We start from the raw sequence: 20364 nt of genomic DNA, 5'->3' as shown, positions 1-20364 counted from the left end.
AAATTGAATCCAGCCTCATTTATGAATATGAGTTCCTGGGGGACAGGACTTAAATATTGGGATTGCTGTATAGTAAAGTTCACTGGCAACAGCAATGAGTCTCTAACGTTTCGGGAGTGTAATACCACTACATTGCTTACTTGCACATATTCGTACAGTTTATCCTTCCACTCTTTGGGAATTCCTTTCAAATGGGACTCTGTAGATTTGCTTCTTCCGGAGATGGTGTTTCTTAAGGATGCGAGCTATTGTTGATATGCTCACTCTGATGTTTTCAGTGTTTTCAATAATCTGTTGTTGGATTTCCTCAGTCTTATGGCATTATTTTCAACTACCATTTGCACAATGGCAGCCTCCTGTTCGTCTGTAAATATACGTGTTCTACCACATACGTGGTGGTCGTCTTTCAGTTCTACAAAAACAAAATAGCATACAATACAGTAAACACTACAGTACTACAGTACACAAGATAAACATGTTACAAAGTAGTATATCTCCCAATTTCATACATACAGTAATACATGATACATTAACCTTGTTTCCCCCTTACAGTATGTATTGGAATCTACAGTCTTTACTGAGCTTGACGTTGTAATACTGTCAGGTAGTAAAAGTAGTAGAGTGGTCCAATGTCTGCAGTACATACCAATTCTAATTTTGGAACGTCCGGATGATGGATGCTACGGTGAGGCGGTTCAGATTGGGCAGCACTCTCTGCCCAACCTCTGCATGGTCAAACCATGGTTGACAACATGGTCCACCATAGTCGCCCAAATTTAATCAGCGGTTACTCTCCTTGTTCTTTGTCCACCTCCACCTCTCTCTGCCAAGTTTGCTTGCTTTGTTCTCCAAACACAGGAGTACTCACCGGTGGTCTTTTTATCCATACCAAAGGTCTGGTTGCAAAGTGAGCATTTAAGCAATTAGTGTTTGCACATGTGAAGAGAGAAAGTGATCAATTGGTATTTGAGCTTAGCTTGTTGAACAGTGTTGCTTTTCATTTACACACAATATATTTTAGTTGTGAAGGTTGTGCCAAAGGTAGCGAATTGTGTGTTGTGTTTTGCCAAATGTTTGTTATAGAATTGCAATCTGAGTGTAAAGCAAAACATGTGCCAGTAGTACTGCAGATCTGGTGTCTGATTCTACTAAATGAGTTACAGGTGTGGGTCATTGTGCCTCATAGGCCAGTATTAGTGTGTAAACATTTGGGGAATACTGTAATAATAATACTAATTTATTCAACTTATATAGTGCTATTCATTACATTAAAAAGTTGATCGATGGTCAAGAGACTGAAGGTTGAGAAAGTTCATAACTTGAGAGGTCAGCGGAGGGAGGAGGTGGTCAAGGGGAGAGCCGGGAGGAGCAGGCAGCACACTGTCATCATGGTGTCTCGCCATCCACGCCGTCTGTGGTTTCATAGTAGGACTCAGTCAGATGAGGTTAGAGTTCCATACTAGCCATTGGACTAGCTAGCTAGCTACTCTTTACTATCAAAATGCAGCACCAACATGGATGATGCTACATCTTTACTATTTTTAGGCAGTGTAATTACTTTAGCTTCCTTCCACACCTGTGGACACACACACCCCTTTAGGCTTTGGTTAAAGATATAGCAAATAGGGGTGGCATTCTCAATAGTTTCGCATCAAGGTTGTCTGTACCCGGTGGCTTATCGTTATTAATGGATAACAATAGTTTTTCCACCTCTACCACAAGACTTCATCAAATTCAAAACAGCAATCCTTCTCCTTAATTATTAGATATTTTATACAAAAATATGATGGTGTCAACGGTGGGTGTAGCTGGTGCATGGAAGTCAGGCGCAGGAGAGCAGAGATGAGTGAACAAAGAAGCACTTTACTGAGGCAATTGTAAGAACAGAACGCAACCGCGTCACAAAAACAAATGCCCAAAGAACAAGTGAGGCAGCACAAAGTACAACAACCAAGTACAAAGTACCGGCTGCCACAAACCACAGGTACAAATAAAACCCGGCGCAAACCAGCCGGAAGCGTGCCAACCTAGACAATAAACAATACCCCACACAGACATGGAGGGAACAGGGGGCTAAATACACATAGTAATCATGAGGAGATGTAAACCAGGTGTGGGGGAAAACAAGACAAAACAACTGGAAAATGAAAGGTGGAGCGGCGATGGCTAGAAGACCGGTGACGTCGATCGCCCGAACAAGGAGAGGGACCGACTTCGGCGGAAGTCGTGACAGATGGTTCACTATTCAATGTTGTCATTTCTCTTCTTAGTTTTCCCACTTTACTAGTGAAATAGTCATTGAAATTATTGCCAATATCAAAAGGTTTTGTTATAAATGACCCATGAATTGGGTTTTCTGCCTATAATATCATATAAGGTACTCCAAAGTATTTGTCCATTGTGCTTGATGTAATTTGTCTTGGTTTGGTAATATAGTTTCTTCTTCTTTTTGTTAAGTTTAGTCACAACATTTCTCAATTTACAGTATGTCAACCAATCAGCTGAGTAGCCTGACTTGTTTGCCACCTCTTTTGCATCATTTCATTGAACCATAAAAATGTTTAATCATCAACCTAGAGGGAGGGCTCTAACAGTTCTCACAGTTAATTTCTTAACAGAAGCATGCTTGTCAACAATTGACATGAATAATTTTACAAATACTTCCAGTGATGCATCTAGATTTACTTCCTCATACACATCAGAAAAGCATAAATGTTTTACATCTTCACCAAAAGAGTCCTAAGAAAACATTTTGTATGATCTCTTATGAATTACTTTAGGCTCAACCTTTGGCACTTTGGCTTTCCTTGTTATTGCCACAATGTTATGGTCACTACAGCTAATGGTAACTGATATTGCTTTGGGGCAAAACTCTGCAGCATTAGTGAAGATATGATCAATACAAGTGGATGTCACAGATCCAACACTATTGGTATGCACTCTAGTTGGTTGAGTGATAACCTGGGTCATATTACAGGCATTAGTCACAGAAGCTTCCTCTTGAGAGGGCATCTAGTTGCTAAACAGTAAATGTTGAGGTCACCAGGAAAATATACATCTCTGGTAACATCACACACACTAACAAGCATTGCACACATATTATCCAAATACTGACTGTTAGCACTTGGTTGCCTATAGCAGCACCCCAAAAGACCTCAGGTCACTCACTACATGTGAAGGACACTCTTAGGTTCTTCCTGGTGCCAGGGAAACATGGTTCCCCAAAGCTCTGAGTGTCCCCCTGAACTGAGCAGTTGGCTCGGCCAAGACACCTGCATGACACCGTCTTCAGGGCAGATGGTGACAGACACTCTGAAGGATAGTTATATACTCTGATCAGACGTGGGTCAAATGTCAAATACGTTCAAATGCTTGAGCTGTGCTTGATTTAGTCAGATACAAAAGAGCCAATGGTGTAGTCCCACAAGCAGTGGTGTAAAGTACTGAAGTAAAAATACTTTAAAGTACTACTTAAATAGTTTTTTGGGGTATCTGTACTTTTACTTTTACTTCACTACATTCCTAAAGAAAATAATGTACTTTTTACATTCCTAAAGAAAATAATGGACATTTTCCCTGACATCCAAAAGTACTCGTTACATTTTTTATGTTTAGAGGGTCAGGAAAATGGTCCAATTCACAAACTTATTATCAAGAGAACATTTCTGGTCATCCTCTGCCTCTGATCTGGCAGACTCATGAAACACAAATGCTTTGTTTGTAAGTGTTGGAGTGTGACCCTGGTTATCCATTAAAAAAAGACAATTGTGCCTTCTGGTTTGCTTAACATAAGCCATTTTAAAGGATTTATACTTTTACTTTTGATACTTAAGTATATTTTTGAAATTACATTTACTTTTGATACTTAAGTATATTTAAAACCAAATACTTTTAGACTTTTACTCAAGTAGTATTTTACTGAGTGACTTTCACTTTTACTTGACTCATTTTCTATCAAGGTATCTTTACTTTTACTCAAGTATGACAATTGGGTACTCTTTCCACCACTGACCAAAAGTACAAACTCCAAGCTTAATCAAGTAAAAAATATTTCAGATAGGTATTTGACACTGGTCTGACTCTGATATACAGTAGGCTATAAAGGTTGAAAACATACATAGGTTGAGGGTATATCCATATACCCGTGTGTTACTCATGTGTAGTAAGTGACATATTAGTAACACACTATTCCTTATGTGTTGATATGCACATTATTTTCATCCTAGTATTTGACCACTAGATGACACTTTAGTTCCCTTTATAAGACCAATGACTGTCTGGTTTCAGACCCATGTCAGGCTGTGGCACAGATTCCTGAGGACAGTTGAGACTCCCATGCAGCAGGTGGCCAAACGCAGCCGAATTGATAGCCAGGACAGTGTCATTCTTACACCCCAGCTTCAGTGTCTTGCTTTCACACACCAACTTAGTAAGGTGGTGCTATGAAAGATTAAAACAGCAGTATCATCACTGACAAAGTGACAGTATAATATATTTCAGTAGAATTGATAATAATATTGTATTTTATTCAGTTAAATAGAAACAGACAAATGTCATTCTAAGTCCGATGATACATTTCCTGATATAGCTGATGTGTCGAATGAATTATTTCTTATATATTTTGTCTCCTAAATTCACAACCACAGTTTATGACTGTTTATATTACCCTGTGGACTAGTTTCACCGAGGCTTGTAGGACACTATGAGGTACTTGCTGGTGAGGGTCCTGACAAAACACTGGACTGATGACAGGTATGTGACAGGAACGCTGGTCCTGACACTCTGACACCACTTTCGGCAGGGACAAGATAACGTAACATTCAAGTCATTTCTTCTCAGGAGTAAGGACTTTCATTAGCTCCCAGAACAGACTAACACAGTCTTGAGGCATACCAGAGACCAAAGTTCCAACCCACAACTTATTAAATAACTGTTGGAGTTATTCTTGACAGTATGTGATTAATATTATTTAGGTGAGGATCAACATTTTCATAGACTTGTCAACTTTTGGAGCCAACTGCTGATAACTGCTTCTGTTTTGCTTTCATTAATAGAGGACAACTCTGAGTAGTACAGTACTGTACTCTACCTGGATAGAGGACAACTCTGAGGAGTACAGTACTGTACTTTACCTGGATAGAGGACAACTCTGAGTAGTACAGTACTGTACTCTACCTGGATAGAGGACAACTCTGAGGAGTACAGTACTGTACTTTACCTGGATAGAGGACAACTCTGAGTGGTACAGTACTGTACTTTAACGGGATAGAGGACAACTCTGAGTAGTACAGTACTGTACTCTACCTGGATAGAGGACAACTCTGAGTAGTACAGTACTGTACTCTACCTGGATAGAGGACAACTCTGAGTAGTACAGTACTGTACTCTACCTGGATAGAGGACAACTCTGAGGAGTACAGTACTGTACTTTACCTGGATAGAGGACAACTCTGAGTAGTACAGTACTGTACTCTACCTGGATAGAGGACAACTCTGAGGAGTACAGTACTGTACTTTACCTGGATAGAGGACAACTCTGAGTGGTACAGTACTGTACTTTAACGGGATAGAGGACAACTCTGAGTAGTACAGTACTGTACTCTACCTGGATAGAGGACAACTCTGAGTAGTACAGTACTGTACTCTACCTGGATAGAGGACAACTCTGAGGAGTACAGTACTGTACTTTACCTGGATAGAGGACAACTCTGAGGAGTACAGTACTGTACTCTACCTGGATAGAGGACAACTCTGAGTGGTACAGTACTGTACTTTACCTGGATAGAGGACAACTCTGAGTAGTACAGTACTGTACTCTACCTGGATAGAGGACAACTCTGAGTGGTACAGTACTGTACTCTACCTGGATAGAGGACAACTCTGAGTAGTACAGTACTGTACTCTACCTGGATAGAGGACAACTCTGAGTGGTACAGTACTGTACTTTACCTGGATAGAGGACAACTCTGAGTGGTACAGTACTGTACTCTACCTGGATAGAGGACAACTCTGAGTGGTACAGTACTGTACTTTACCTGGATAGAGGACAACTCTGAGTAGTACAGTACTGTACTCTACCTGGATAGAGGACAACTCTGAGTAGTACAGTACTGTACTCTACCTGGATAGAGGACAACTCTGATTAGTACAGTACTGTACTTTACCTGGATAGAGGACAACTCTGAGTAGTACAGTACTGTACTCTACCTGGATAGAGGACAACTCTGAGTGGTACAGTACTGTACTTTACCTGGATAGAGGACAACTCTGAGTAGTACAGTACTGTACTCTACCTGGATAGAGGACAACTCTGAGTAGTACAGTACTGTACTCTACCTGGATAGAGGACAACTCTGATTAGTACAGTACTGTACTCTACCTGGATAGAGGACAACTCTGAGTAGAACAGTACTGTACTTTACCTGGATAGAGGACACCTCTGAGTAGTACAGTACTGTACTCTAGTGGATTGTATTTATCTCCTTAAAAAGCTTTTAAGCTTCACAAAAAAAAGAGAAACTAGAGGACTTGTGCTGATTCTTTATTGCATATTTTACTAAAACGTACATAATCTTTAGTACTGTACCTGGATAGCAAAATAGGAAGTGCATTCAGTGTTGTCCTTGGTTATGTTTGTGTTTGCGGGGGGACACAAGTTCTTGCTTTGGACACGGCGTCTGTAGAACGCTGACAGGACGAATACAGAGGACCTGGAGGGACACTTGATGGACAGGGTGTCCCCATCACAGGCATGAGCAGTGTGGTTTCTCAGGACTGAAAAGGAACAGATGGTTTGCATAGAGAAGAGACTTAGACCTCAAGCATCAACCTGGTGTCCTGCTGTTGATCAAAATGTACTATCACCATCTCTTAAGAAATTTAGCATCAATTTCACATAGAAATTGTTCTTACAAATAGGCCCTATAAAGCGTGGATGGGGATTATTATGCGGAAATGCTGTACTGTAATTTATTCTACATTTAACAGCCAAATGCCAACAGTACAATATGACGCTTGTCAAACACCATGTCAAATCTAATCTCCCAGGAGTGGTTTTAATCATCTTTTTATTACTTGATAAGCTGTTCAGAGTTTATGAAACATGTCAGAATTAAAGGATGACGTCACAGCCAAGAAGCCATATAGGGCTTGATACACTTCAACCAAGACTAAATAGAGTTAGTAGTAAATAATTTGCCATACAAATCGAAGAACCGACCTAACACAGAATGAGTTTTCTGTTCCTAAGTCATCATCATTTAACAATGAAATGATATGACCTCTCCTAAACCCTCTTGGCTGGTTTCCCAGAAACAGATTAAGCCCATTCTGGACTAAAAAACACTTTAAATTGAGAATCTCCTTTAATTGAACATGTTTCTTAACCAAAGATTAATCTGCAAGAGCAAACAAACAGTTTGACACATTACACAATGTGTGTCCTGTGTCATTGTCCTCATGGTCACCCAGCCATGGTTACAAGAGGGTTGTGTCCCAAACACTGGGAGTATCTCTCCTGAGCAGTGTTGTAGTATGATACATAGACCTAGATAAACACATAGGAGAACAGAGTTCATAATAGAGTTGGATCCATAGAAATAGAATCGCCTAGAAAGGACAAAACGTTGACTTAAATGGGTATTATTCGTTCTAGTCATTCTTATTCTATGGTTGGATCTGCCCTCATCCCATTGTCACGATATCCTGGGCCATAGAAATAGAATGACTAGACGGAATATAACTTCTAGTCATTGTATTTCTTCTTCCTGACCCCTCTATGACTCTTCCTGGCTGGGTCTGTTTTGTGTTCCCCAGTGGCAGGCAGCTCCACAGAGCCCCAGTAGGGCAGTACCAGGCTCTCCCTCACAATAAGCTATTCTTAGGGCAGCTCATAGCTCACACCCGTACACAGATGTTGATCCCTGTAAGGATCAAATATAATGTAGCGGTAGAGTGACAACGGCAAGCCCCAGACAGAGGCAACACTGGTCATTGGCGGTCACCCCTCGTGTGAACTGGCTGTCTATCTTGTCCAAACAAATCATCATGTAACATCTGTTTGTTGTCATGATGATGTGTCTTTCATTCGTCGATAAAGATATAACCAGGACAACACAAATAAATCACTGCTATTATCTCAAATGGATGTCAATGTCATTCTTATTTAACAACAAAATATGACTATTACTATCATTCTAGATTCCCTTTGATATGTGTGTTGAAGCAGATCGTCGTGATGGCCCTTCTCAGTGATATGTGTGTTGAAACAGATCATCGTGATGGCCATTCTCAGTGATATGTGTGTTGAAACAGATCGTCGTGATGGCCCTTCTCAGTGATATGTGTGTTGAAACCGATCATCGTGATGGCCATTCTCAGTGATATGTGTGTTGAAACCGATCATCGTGATGGCCATTCTCAGTGATATGTGTGTTGAAGCAGATCATCGTGATGGCCATTCTCAGTGATATGTGTGTTGAAGCAGATCATCGTGATGGCGATTCTCAGTGATATGTGTGTTGAAGCAGATCATCGTGATGGCCATTCTCAGTGATATGTGTGTTGAAGCAGATCATCGTGATGGCCATTCTCAGTGATATGTGTGTTGAAGCAGATCATCGTGATGGCCATTCTCAGTGATATGTGTGTTGAAACCGATCATCGTGATGGCCATTCTCAGTGATATGTGTGTTGAAACCGATCGTCGTGATGGCCATTCTCAGTGATATGTGTGTTGAAAAAGATCGTCGTGATGGCCATTCTCAGTGATATGTGTGTTGAAACAGATCGTCGTGATGGCCATTCTCAGTGATATGTGTGTTGAAACCGATCATCGTGATGGCCATTCTCAGTGATATGTGTGTTGAAACAGATCGTCGTGATGGCCATTCTCAGTGATATGTGTGTTGAAACAGATCGTCGTGATGGCCATTCTCAGTGATATGTGTGTTGAAACCGATCATCGTGATGGCCATTCTCAGTGATATGTGTGTTGAAAAAGATCGTCGTGATGGCCATTCTCAGTGATATGTGTGTTGAAACCGATCATCGTGATGGCCATTCTCAGTGATATGTGTGTTGAAAAAGATCGTCGTGATGGCCATTCTCAGTGATATGTTTGTTGAAACAGATCGTCGTGATGGCCATTCTCAGTGATATGTGTGTTGAAACAGATCGTCGTGATGGCCATTCTCAGTGATATGTGTGTTGAAACCGATCATCGTGATGGCCATTCTCAGTGATATGTGTGTTGAAACAGATCGTCGTGATGGCCATTCTCAGTGATATGTGTGTTGAAACAGATCATCGTGATGGCCATTCTCAGTGATATGTGTGTTGAAACAGATCGTCGTGATGGCCATTCTCAGTGATATGTGTGTTGAAACTGATCGTCGTGATGGCCATTCTCAGTGATATGTGTGTTGAAACAGATCGTCGTGATGGCCATTCTCAGTGATATGTGTGTTGAAACAGATCATCGTGATGGCCATTCTCAGTGATATGTGTGTTGAAACCGATCATCGTGATGGCCATTCTCAGTGATATGTGGAGAATTTAACAGGAATTGTAATCTTTTCAGAATTCTAATGACTATTCTAATTTATTTATTTTGTTTTTATTTAACCTTTATTTAACCAGGAAGGGCTCATTGAGATTTGACATTTCTTTTCCAAGAGTGTCCTGGCCTAAATACATTTTTGTCAATTAGGAGGACAGGGTGCTTTAACTCTCTAACCCTGACTCTTGTCTAACAGCTGTTTGTTGGCCAGGGATGTCCAGGAAATAAATCAAGGAATGCTGCGTCAGGTTGCGTCCCAAATGGCACCCGATTCCCTATAAAGTGCATCACTTTGGTTAAAGCCCTATTGGCCCTAGTCAAAAGTAAAGCATTACATTGCGAACAGGGTGCCATTTGGGATGCGGCCAGTGTCTTGTGGACGCTTCCTCTCTACAGAGCATGTAGTGCTGAGGGAGCCATACCAGCATCTAGCCGCCCCCCCCCCACCCCGCCAAAAAACTCTACAACAGCAATAACAAAGGTCAAAAACACTGCACTCACCAGAGCAATGTGGAGCGGACCATGCACTGTGTGTGTTCAGAGCCAGGATAAGGAAGAGGGACAGAGACCAGCAGGAACTCCAGAAGCTCCATGGGCTGGTCATGCTGCCCATCCTACATTACAGACCACCAGGGGGGTTAACCACTATGAGATGCTGCTTGGCTGTTACTGACCGTGTGTGAGTGGTTAGGATGTTGTGGTGATGATACCCGTTGTCTTAAGCCTGTTCACGGTCCAAAATAATATCTGACAGCTTCTGTGTGTGATGGCCATTCTCAGATTCAGAGTGTTTAATAGTCACATCTACAGGGTTGATTCAGACTTTAATAGTCACATCTACAGGGTTGATTCAGAGTGTTTAATAGTCACATCTACAGGGTTGATTCAGAGTGTTTAATAGTCACATCTACAGGGTTGATTCAGACTGTTTAATAATCACATCTACAGGGTTGATTCAGAGTGTTTAATAGTCACATCTACAGGGTTTATTCAGAGTGTTTAATAGTCACATCAACAGGGTTGATTCAGACTGTTTAATAGTCACATCTACAGGGTTGATTCAGACTGTTTAATAGTCACATCTACAGGGTTGATTCAGACTGTTTAATAGTCACATCTACAGGGTTGATTCAGACTGTTTAATAGTCACATCTACAGGGTTGATTCAGACTGTTTAATAGTCACATCTACAGGGTTGATTCAGACTGTTTAATAGTCACATCTACAGGGTTGATTCAGAGTGTTTAATAGTCACATCTACAGGGTTGATTCAGTGTGTTTAATAGTCACATCTACAGGGTTGATTCAGACTGTTTAATAGTCACATCTACAGGGTTGATTCAGACTGTTTAATAGTCACATCTACAGGGTTGATTCAGACTGTTTAATAGTCACATCTACAGGGTTGATTCAGACTGTTTAATAGTCACATCTACAGGGTTGATTCAGAGTGTTTAATAATCACATCTACAGGGTTGATTCAGACTGTTTAATAATCACATCTACAGGGTTGATTCAGAGTGTTTAAGTCACATGTACAGGATTGCAGGTGTGATTGCAGGATACAATGAAAATCTTAGGCTCCCAGCTCCAACATGCAGGACTAAGTGACCATTGGGGGGGTGACCATAGGGGGAGCGGCATAACCATTGAAGGGGTGGTGGGGATGACTATAGGGGAAGCAGCATGACCATTGAAGGGGTGGTGGGGATGACTATAGGGGAAGCAGCATGACCATTGGGAGGGTGGGGGGACAAAGTAAAATAAAAACAAGACACATTTTTATAAAAACGTATAATATACATATTAACAACTACAACAGTGATTCATGTTGTTGGGGTGGGGGGGGAGCAGCAGGTAAGGTACGTTATCGTTGAGGGGGTGTCCATAGGGGGTGCAGTAGGTAAGGTGAGTTATCGTTCGGGGGGGTGTTCATAGGGGAAGCAGCAGGTTAGGTGAGTTATCGATGGGGGGGGGTGTTCATAGGGGAAGCAGCAGGTTAGGTAAGTGATCGATGAGGGGGGTGTTCATAGGGGAAGCAGCAGGTTAGGTAAGTGATCAATGGGGGGGGTGTTCATAGGGGAAGCAGCAGGTTAGGTAAGTGATCGATGGGGGGGGGGTGTTCATAGGGGAAGCAGCAGGTTAGGTAAGTGATCAATGGGGGGGGTGTTCATAGGGGAAGCAGCAGGTTAGGTAAGTGATCGATGGGGGGGGGGTGTTCATAGGGGAAGCAGCAGGTTAAGTAAGTGATCGATGAGGGGGGGGTGTTCATAGGGGAAGCAGCAGGTTAGGTAAGTGATCGATGGGGGGGGTGTTCATAGGGGAAGCAGCAGATTAGGTAAGTGATCGATGAGGGGGGGGTGTTCATAGGGGAAGCAGCAGGTTAGGTAAGTGATCGATGGGGGGGTGTTCATAGGGGAAGCAGCAGGTTAGGTAAGTGATCGATGGGGGGGTGTTCATAGGGGAAGCAGCAGGTTAGGTAAGTGATCGATGAGGGGGGTGTTCATAGGGGAAGCAGCAGGTTAGGTAAGTGATCGATGAGGGGGGGTGTTCATAGGGGAAGCAGCAGGTTAGGTAAGTGATCGATGGGGGGGGGTGTTCATAGGGGAAGCAGCCGGTTAGGTAAGTGATCGATGAGGGGGGGGTGTTCATAGGGGAAGCAGCAGGTTAGGTAAGTGATCGAGGAGGGGGGGGTGTTCATAGGGGAAGCAGCAGGTTAGGTAAGTGATCGATGAGGGGGGGATGTCCATAGGTGTGTGTTCGCGCGTGCGTTTATACGACTGTTCGTGTGTGTGTGCTTGCATGTGCTTGTGTGTATGTGTGTGTGCATTAATTTTTGTCCATACTCCCCTTTGTGTGTTTACCACCTACCATCCAAGGTGTTAGAACCATACTGTTTATAAGAACCCCCCACAGAGACAAAGTTATCGAGGTGAAGATAACTGAACTCAAGACACAGATATTGGGTTCACAGGAATACCTTGTTTGTTTAGTGTGATAACATGTCTTGACCCTGTGTGGGTAGCGACTGAATCAAGACCCCCAGCAGGCCACTGGTCAACATGGAGGGTCTTGTTCAAAGAGATAAAGAGGTTAACTACATCCCAAATGGCACCCTAATCCCTTCATAGTGCACTACTTTTAATGGGTCCTGGTCAAAAGTAGTGCACTATATAGGTAATAGGGTGCTATTTGGAACGAACACAAAGAGGTCCTTTTTACTTCCAGCTGCTGTGTTCACAGCTCTTCCCAATTGTTAACACATGTTTGCTGAAACTACATCTCAGGTACTCAAAACTAAGCACCAAACACAAAACAGTTAGCCAATTTCCCCAACTCCAAAGACATCTTGTAAAATGAAACACAGCAATCAAAATCATGTTCTCCTTGCTCTAAACGTAACTCTGCGTACAAATGAGACACACACACACACACGTCAAATGAATCTAACTTAGTGACAACCGAGATCACACTAATGAGACATATTCAAAACACTACTATCAGAACCTGTTTCAGCGTAAAGACTAAGATTTTGTTGTAATACTGTACATTGTTTGTCTGTACTCAAACAAGAAAGGTACACAAATGCAAAACATTTTGTTTTATATTTTAACATTTATCAATACATGTCAATCAGCATACTGTAAGCACACATACAGTAAAAATGCAAACATACAGTAAATATATTTTGCATATGCTACTGTATTTGTAGTACTGTACTTTATGTTAGATCAATTTTAAAGAATGGGGTTTCTTAAGGAATTGGACTATGGTTGATAAGATCACTCTGATGTTATGGAAGATTGCAGGGTTTTCAATCATCTGTTGTTGGATTTCACAATGGCAGCCTCCTGTTCTTCTGTAAATAGACGTGTTCTACCACATACGTGGTGGTCGTCTTTCAGTTCTACAAAAACATAATAGCATAGAGTACAATAAACACTACAGTAATACAGTACACAAGATAAACATGTTACAAAGTAGTATAGCTCCCAATTTCATACATGAAACATTGACTTTGTTTCCCCTTACAGTATGTATTGGAATCTACAGTCTTTACTGAGCTTTGTTCTCCAAACACAGGAGTACTCACCGGTGGTCTTTTTATCCATACCAAAGGTCTGGTTGCAAAGTGAACATTTAAGCAATTAGTGTTTGCACATGTGAAGAGTGAAAGTGATCAATTGGTAATTGAGCTTAGCTTGTTGAACAGTGTTGCTTTTCATTTGCACACATGATATTTGAGTTTGTGTGTTGCGTTTTGCCAAATGTTTGTTATAGAATAATGCAATCTGAGGGTAAGGCAAAACATGTGCCAGTAGTACTGCAGATTTGGTGTCTGGCTGTGCTAAATGAGTTACAGTTTTGTGTAAGTGTGCCTCACGGGCCAGTTTTAGTGTGTAAACTGTAATAGAGATATGGCTCATCTATCTTCCTGAGATAGGCCTTTCCTTTTCCTTTGCTCTGAGGAAAGGGAAGAGAGAGGTCAATGGCAAGTAACACATTTCCAGCCAGCTCTGCATTTTCAGATTTCAGATTTCACAGGTCATTCTCACAATGTCTGTGTTAATACTGATTTCATTGTTCCATATGTTTGTGACTTACCTGCTGTTTCCCCTTTTCTTTTGCTGGTGAAATAAAAAGATGAACTAGGAAAAGTACATTGCCTGAAGAAAAGTTGCGTGTCAGCTGTCTAAAAGTAAAAAGGATGAAAGTAAATAATAAGTAGTATTTTGAATAACAGTAGTGTTCCTGCAAAACTCATTAATAAATATTGTCTTTTAGTAGACAGGTCTATTCAAAGCGACTTAAATGCATACCTGTATGTTCAATAGATGTGACCCGCATGGTAACCAAACCTACCATGTTTCAACTGAGCTATCAGCACCACTCAGCGCAGTTGTCATAGCAACCAAACATTGATAAATATAACTAGGAAACTCAGTATATAGGTTCACCATTGCACCAAGTGGAGTGAGGAAAGGCACAGTGTTATCAGTGAGAGTTGACTGTCTTGGATAAGAGCAGATAGCTAGTTGTTTATGGTGTAGGTCATCACATTTCTGAATGGCACTCCAGTGTTTTATTATCAACCCTCCCAAACACAAACTCCCTCCATGTCTCTAGAGGTCACACTCTTGGACATTCCTACTGTAATAGACTGATCCAGTCATTCAAATGGAATTCATAAGGGCTTGGGTAGATACACATCACTGCTGATCCTATTGAGAAACCCTATTCATCCCACATTTCCACCCTTTCCCTTACCACTTTATGATTAAGTTCTTTTAACATGACAAGTGATCCTGCATACATACCACTGAAATCCAGAACACCTCCCAGGGAGTGTCAATACGATGATTAAGTCCTCTAGGGAACTCCCACTATGTCTACTACACACTTAGAAAAACAGGTGCTATCTAGAACCTAAAAGGGTTCTTCGTTCTTTGATTGTATTGTGGAGCTGGGTGGACTGTAGAATGCCGAACATCACTACTTAATGGGAGTACTGGGAGGGGTGAGAAGAGCGTGTGTAAGAGATGAGGGCCGTGATATCCAACTCCAACTACTTCAAACGTGGAAATGTGGGTCATTTCTGATGGAGACGTTGATCCATGAGATTTCAATCTTTATTCACCCATTTAAAAAGACAGTCAGAAGTTTGTTGACATCCCAATGTGTTATCACTATGCTTTCCACCATCCAAAAGAACAACCAAATTCCAATGGAAAAACCATGTACAATTTTTGGTTTAGCACTTTCAACCATTTAAAAGCACAACAATGTTCAAATGGGAATACAATGTCAGATATTTTGTATTTATACAACAGGTTAATGTGTTATTACTGTGCTGAATTGAATAGCACAACCAAATTACCTGGATTGTATTTGATATTACATTAACAGTACATAGCGCGATTGATCAATGCTGTTCAAGATTCTGCACAGATATTTATATTGTGAAGATCCCCACAGACCTGTGACCTTTATATGCCATCTTGAACATGCACGCTTTCTATGATTACTTCAGAAAACATTGATAGTTACATTAACCTCAAAATGTGGTCATGGATGAGTTACTCATTTTCAGGTTGAATAAAGACTGTGACATTAGTTTGTAAGATAGTCTTAACTTTAGGCTATTTACTGTATTAAAAAAGTCATATTGAATTGTGCTAGGTTGACAACACAAGCTAATATCAACATTTAAAGTAGATCTATGCTTGGATAGTTCCATCTGAGCCGCTAGCTTAATCCTACGCATTAATGTTTATTTTTGGTTTAGTTGGAGATGTGAATCCAACAGATCCTTTGTTACTTTGTCGACAAGTTAATATGCTATTTACTGTATTGCAAAAGTGATGTTGAATTGTGTTTGGTTGTCAACGCAACCAAATATCAACGTTGGAAGGAGATGTATATTTTGTGCCACTGACTTAGTCGGACTTTAATTTCAGTTTGTCTACAAATTAATAATTGGTATGTTTGATTCACGTCTCCATCTCAACCAAAAATCTAAGTTAAAGAATAGGCCTAAATCAAATCAAACTTTAAATGCACTTTAAAAAACGATGAATGAGAACGTTACAGAAGCATAAATATCATACCCTTCAAAATGCTAACCTCCCCTGTTATTGTAATGGTGAGAGGTTAGCATGTCTTGGGGGGGTATGATATAAAATGCTAACCTCCCCTGTTATTGTAATGGTAAGAGATTAGAATGTCTTGGGGGTATGATATAAAGTGCTAACCTCCACTGTTATTGTAATGGTGAGAAGTTAGAATGTCTTGGGGGTATGATATAAAATGCTAACCTCCCCTGTTATTGTAATGGTGAGAGGTTAGAATGTCTTGGGGGTATGATATAAAATGCTAACCTCCCCTGTTATTGTAATGGTGAGAGGTTAGAATGTCTTGGGGGGGCATGATATTTGTGCGTCTGTAACTTTCTCACTCATAAATATTCACAATTCATTCAGGATTATCCGTAATAATGGTATCATCCAAATTAATGTACAAGTGTTAAGAAACATATTCTATTCTTATTTACAATAAAAGTGACTCCAAAATGACACAATACATTATTAACCATTCATTTCTATTGGGCACAAAATAATCTGAAACACAACCAAAACAAACAGCAAATGCATCCAACGAATTTGTAGATTGTATGCTATGAATATGGGACCAAATACTTTGGACTACGTTAATAGCAGCCTGGTGTCATAGACTAGACGTAACATAGTAAATATAAACTCGGGATTCGGGACACTCAAATTAAATCAAATCAAAACCAATTTTATTGGTCACATACACATGGTTAGCAGATGTTAATGTGAGTGTAGCGAAATGCTTGTGCTTCTAGTTCCTACAGTGCAGTAATATCTCACAAGTAATCTAACAATTCCCCAACAACTACCTAATACACACAAATCTAAAGGGATGGAATAAGAATATGTAGATATAAATATATGGATGAGCGATGGCCGAGCGGCATAGGCAAGGTGCAACAGATGGTATAACGTACACTACCATTCAAAAGTTTGGGGTCACTTCAAAATGTCCTTGTTTTTTAAAGAAAAGCACATTTTTTGTCCATTAAAATAACATCAAATTGATCAGAAATACAGTGTAGACATTGTTAATGTTGTAAATGACTATTGTAGCTGGAAACTGCAGGTTTTTCATGGAATATCTACATAGGTGTACAGAGGCCCGTTATCAGCAACCATCACTCCTGTGTTCCAATGCCACATTGTGTGAGCTAATCCAAGTTTTTAATTTTAAAAGGCTAATTGATCATTAGAAAACCCTTTTGCAATTATGTTAGCACAGTTGGAAACTGCTGTTCTGATTAAAGAAGCAATAAAACTGGCCTTCTTTAGACAAGTTGAGTATCTGGAGCATCAGCATTTGTGGGTTCAATTACAGGCTCAAAATGGCCAGAAACAAATACTTTTCTTCTGAAACTCATCAGTCTATTCTTGAACTGAGAAATTAAGGCTATTCCATGCAAGAAATTGCCAAGAAACTGAAGATCTTGTACAACGCTGTGTCCTACTCCTTTTACAGAGCATTGCACACTGGCTCTAACCAGAATAGAAAGAGGAGTGGGAGGCCCCGGTGCACAACTGAGGAAGAGGACAAGTACATTATAGTGTCTAGTTTGAGAAACAGACGCCTCACAAGTCCTCAACTGGCAGCTTCATTAAGTAGTACCCGCAAAACACCAGTCTCAACGTCAACAGTGAAGAGGCAGCATCCCGGAGTCGCCTCTTCACTGTTGACGTCGAACTGTTTTTCAGTCTCGGTCCCAGCTTTGATGCACCAGTACTGTATTCACCTCTACAATATAGTGTCGATATAAAGTCTGCAGTTTTAATGCTTTAATTGTTATAAGCTTGTATGGGCCATTATAAAGTATTTTCAATTGACTCAAAATGGATTTCATTTAGTCATTAGGATCTGACAATCAGACATAAAGAAGTTTGTACATGTTTATGAGAACTGCATTATAATGGCAAGTTTGTGGGTGTACTATTTGTAGATTTCAGTGCAGAATTTGACTTAGTGGATCATGAAATAATTTTGACAAAATGAATGCATTATGGTTTTAAGGAGGTAGCATTGAATTGGGTACAGTCATATCTAACTGACAGGAAACAGTCCACCTATATCAATGGTTCATTTTCTACCCCTCATGTGTTAAACTGTGGAAGCCCGCAGGGCAGCTGCCTTGGGCCACTTCTTTATCTAATATATACCAACGACCTTCCCTATGCCTTCCCTTTGCAGATGATACTACAATTTATGCAGCAAGACAATCGGTTCAACAGGTACAGCAAGCTTTACAAGGAGATTTGGAGAATATCAGGGAGTGGGTTTGCCAGAACAAACTTGTTTTAAACACCAAGAAAACCAATGTTATGTTGGTCTGTTCCACTGGGAAAAGGCCAAAACAACATAGGATACAATTAAGTACGGGAGGGGTACAAATTGAAGAAGTGGCAGAAACCAAACTATTGGGAGTGCAGCTAGACAACTGCTTATCATGGTCGTCTCAAATAACTAATCTATGTAAAAAAATATATATATTAAAAAAGCATGCATAATCAGAAGGATAGCTAAATATTTACAGGAAAAATTCTTAAGCAAATAACACAAGCATTAATTGAGAGTCAGGTGAACTACTGTTCTGTGGTCTGGGGAAATGCATCATCAAGTGAAGTTAGGAGGCTGCAGATTGCACAGAACAAAGCAGCAAGGATGGTGGAGATATGGTTCTTCTGTGGCAGTCATGCGCAATGTTCTTGGTTGGTCATCAATCGACAAGATAATTGGAAAAAACATGCTTATTTTATTTCATAATATGCATAATTTAAAACGGCCAAGTTCTATTCACAACGGTATTCAGTTGGTAAGAGACAGACATTCCGTAAATACTAGGAATAGATTGTCCACCATCTATGCGTTATCCAGACAGAAAAGAGAAATAGGCAAAATAACATTTCGATTTAGAGCAATAAAGAAATGGAATAAATTAACTGAGCAAACCAGAAACCTTTCAATATATAAATTTAAACATGATTTAAAACCATTTAAATATAATACATAGAAATGTTGTGGGGACTATAGTAGATGAAGAATCAATATTTTTTAGATTGACTATTTATTGGGTCATTATGTTAGTATATTATGTATGTTTGTAATAGTGTGTTAAATGTGAAAATGTGTTCGTATTATAAATTGTATTTTAATGTTTAAGGACTCTTGGAAGATTAGTCCGAATGGGGACTAAAAGAGCTCCAAATCAAATCAAATCATTGATAAAGTGCTGACTGGCTCATTCAAATTTACCTATATACTCACAGATAATCAGTAGATCATTGCTTTATTCGATGGGCTAAAGACTCGACCAAATCATCTTCCTTAGATCATAAGCTTGTGGCTATTTACGGATTTTTGTTAAACCCTTTCCGTTTCCTTACAGTTCCTGCCACTCATCTGCTCCATGCCCTCACCCAGGGGATGTAGGCTGGGGGTTCTCCCATCATGACGCAATGACCACGACCTTCCCCTCCCCTGTGACTCACCAAGCACCAACATTTCCCACAAACACCCATGTGGTTTCACTAAAATCATGCTGGCTAGTATCTACTGCCTGGCCAGGTATCATGCATTCCTGACATATTCAAAATAAAATTCAATAAACGCTTTATCACACATTTTTCCAGGGAGGGAATACAGCTGTGTTGATGTTGGTAGATGTTAGTTTTATATTTAGGCAACTAACCGTGTAAAGGTTATGGAACATTTTAGGCAAATTTTTTGAAAAATTGGTCAGAAATCCAAACCCTAACACAGCATAAAAAATATGTCATGTTTATTTGTGTCTCATGCGTCTCGTCACAAAATATCCTCATCAGAACATCGATGTGAAAACAAAAAATCTAGTGAGAGTTAACTAATGAGCACAACACGTTCAGTCTTTGTTGACATACAGTACCAGTTATCAAAACATTTCCAAATGAGGTGTTACTGGTTCCCAGTATATTCCAACACAGTACATGCTTTTTATAGGGAGTGTCACGCCCTGGCCATAGAGAGGTTTTTGTTCTCTATTTTGGTTAGGCCAGGGTGTGACTAGGGTGGGCATTCTATGTTCCGTTTTCTATGTTTTGTGTATTTCTTTGTTTTGGCCGGGTATGGCTCTCAATCAGGGACAGCTGTATATCGTTGTCTCTGATTGGGAGCCATACTTAGGCAGCCTGTTTTCTTATGGGTTTTGTGGGTGGTTACTTTCT

The sequence above is a fragment of the Salmo salar genome, chromosome ssa05, assembly GCF_905237065.1.
Source record: "Salmo salar chromosome ssa05, Ssal_v3.1, whole genome shotgun sequence".
Lineage (NCBI taxonomy): Eukaryota > Metazoa > Chordata > Actinopteri > Salmoniformes > Salmonidae > Salmo > Salmo salar.
The sequence above is the reverse complement of the archived record's forward strand: the minus strand, read 5'-3'. Positions refer to the sequence as shown.